The sequence below is a fragment of the Schistocerca piceifrons genome, chromosome 2 (assembly GCF_021461385.2).
Source record: "Schistocerca piceifrons isolate TAMUIC-IGC-003096 chromosome 2, iqSchPice1.1, whole genome shotgun sequence".
Lineage (NCBI taxonomy): Eukaryota > Metazoa > Arthropoda > Insecta > Orthoptera > Acrididae > Schistocerca > Schistocerca piceifrons.
The window spans coordinates 669,735,088-669,738,212 of NC_060139.1; positions in this window are offsets into that span (position 1 = coordinate 669,735,088).

A 3,125-nucleotide genomic window follows, 5' to 3' on the forward strand; every position below is an offset into this window, starting at 1 on the left:
ATAACCATCCATTCAACTAAACCTCGATGAATCCGGTCCTTGACGTGGTCGTGCACTCTCGCGACCACATCCTTCCGTCGGACAGTGCATGTGCGTCGCCAGCGGTCGGGCGAGTACAGGCTGTAGGGCCCTCAGTACTGCTCCGTCCCAACTCAACTCGCTCGACACACGATGTCCCGGAAATACTAGAGGCCGCTCCAAAGATGGTACCACAGTACGTGCTATCGATAAGCGCTGATGTTACCACTCACGGACAGATAAGGCGAGCAAACGATAGTGGCGCCAGTAAACACACTAAGAAAACGAGACGCCACTATCGGTATTACAAGATGCCAAGCTATGAACGGCACCAACGCGAGCCGCACACGCCTCATGTCTCATTCATATTTAAGCACAGTAAAGCAGTGACATATATACTTCTGACATCGTCATCGTGGGGGCAGTCTCTGATGTTGTGGACAGCGAATAAATTTTCAGCTGCCAAGATCGCTAAAATCACTTATTCATATAGATTACAGGTTTCGGCACTTCTCTGTTGCCATTTTCGGATTTATGTTTACATCATTACACAATCTTCTTCTTCAGTACAGTAAGTGGTGCTATCCTGTCAATGTCTAATTTGGTATCGTGAGCTAGACTAGAAGTCAGGAAGTCAATATTGAAATAACAGCTTTGTACACACACATTATTGGACCTATTGCACTTGTAGGTGGAGCAGTAGTACCTGTTAAACAATACTATAAACATCAATAGCCGCCTTTGGTTTCTACCGAACTGCTTTCGAAAACATACGCATCATGTCTGTAGCATTTGTTATTGATTTTATAAACAATTTTAGATGTAATGTTAACTTCATGAATATTGTAATAATTTAAATGAGGTCGTTTCTTTGGTACAGTTTCAACACTGTCATTAGATTTTCTGTAGAACCTCATAAAGTGGTTTTCGCGTTTTTAGTGAATACTGGAAGCTTTAGTTTTAGACGTTGAGGTCCTGGCCATATTGCTTACAAGGAGACTATACGAACTTCCCGTCAGCCATTTGATCCATACTGACAGGACATATTTGGCGTTACTAGGACCTGAAGATATTTAAACAAGAAGACGCAACTCTCGACCGTTTTCAAGAAAATCGACTTTGAAAACTGTAGGCACGCATATATACTTTGTGTGGTTGCTAGTATTAGAGGAGTCGGCAGCCGTGCAAGTTAGAGCATAGTTTCTTACGTGCGAGATCCCTGCATCGACTCTCATTGCTGGTACTTTCCTTCTTCCACCTCCAGTTGTAAAACAGATTTATTAAGACTGTGAAAATTATGTGTATTTAATAATTCATTCACTATTTTCACAATGCTTATCCTGAAAAAAGAATATTTTTCGTAATGAGTTTGAAAATAAACGAAAGGATGTACGAGAACTGTCAATAAAATTAGTACAGTTATTTTATTTACATTGCTGTATCTACATTAGTGACAAGTGTAACATGTAATCTATGGAACACTCCATGAAAGAGGATGATAGTGAGCATAGGAAATTAGAAAACAAATTACTATTGCTAGATACAGCATACGAAATGAACGCCGAATTTTTCTATGTGTACGATTTTGTCAATCTGTCTATTGTAGAACTTCGTTTAGTTCCGTAAAAGGTTTTCGGTCATCCCACAGTTTCGTGGCATACCACGCATATCGATGCATGTCAGTGAATATTAATGCATATAACTGATGGTATACGATTGAATGAATTTTTGTGGAGTCTTCTCTAGAAACTCTGTTCTGTTCTATTCTATGATTTATGCGTGATTTTGTAGTTGTTTCATCAGATGCTTCACCTGCCTGCAGAAGTAAGTCTCAATGTTGCACCAGCGGAGTATATTTTGAAGGAATTACTTTAATACTGCACTTTGGCAGAATTTCGTGAGAATGAAAGAAAAATCAATGGCAGCGGCATTCGATCCAGAGACCCCGCGCTGGTGAAACTAGGCGCCTGCTCAGCTGTGGACTCTTTTGAGTTCTAGCAACCACACAAAATATAAACACACCAAGTATTTTTAAACTCGATTTTCTCGAAAACTGTTGAGAGTTGTGCCTTCCTGTTTCCAAACGTTGAAATTCTAGTCCTAGTCGTGCCCCACACACACATTGTCGGCACACACTGCCAGTGCGAATCATATCGGTGAGGGGTAGTTCTCACGGTCCCCTTTTTACTGTGTCCATAGGCTTGGAGCGGCACAGTCACCTAATTGCCACGGAAAGTTCCAAATAGTGACAGTACAGAGGCCTACCCGACAGCTTCTCTCCCCCATCCTCCTCCTCCTTCTCGATTCTCGCTGCAGTGACTTTTACCTACCTGGCTCACCCAGTTCATGGCAAATTGCATCACCTGACGGTGAACCAACCCTCCGTTTTAGGTTCCATACCGGGCTAACCGCTCGTAACGTTATTGTCTATTAGACAGATATTTTTTGTCACATATGCAGACTTACGCTGTTTTAATGACGGTCGGTAAGCTTGTGGCAATGTAAAACACATATCATTGTCGGTGGCATTCAGTTCATAAAAGCTGGTCTAAAGATCTTTATATACAATATCTGTAGTGAAATTATTTACCGTAATGAACGTATTGGTGGCAGACACATAAGTCAGTATATTTCGTGATATACAATATGTACTTTGAACAAACTGCAGCTGTATTGCAAGTTAATAATGGAGCTCACTCTTATGAACTTTCTACAATATGTATAGAACAGTACAAAAGGCAGAACTTTGTCTTGAACTTGTGAAATGATAAGCATTATAGAAAAACTTCATTATTCATTTTGCAAATATTGAACTGGAGCTAGTGAGAGCGCCAGCAAACTGAAATGGGAATTTTAATCGTGTCCACAACGGTGCAAAGCGGCGCAAACCATTGCAGACTTGCGCGGAATGGAGTACAGTGTTCGTCGGTGCGCAGTAAATGTTCCAGAGTGCGCGCACTACATTAAAAAAGGAAAACGAAAAACGATGTACCACTATTGCGCAGACCTTGTTCGTTGTTGAGCACAGCGGCGCGGTATGACGTCCACAGCGGACGCGCCGATCTGCGTGGCGCGGCCGATGTGTGACTGAGAGAGAAAGACAGAGA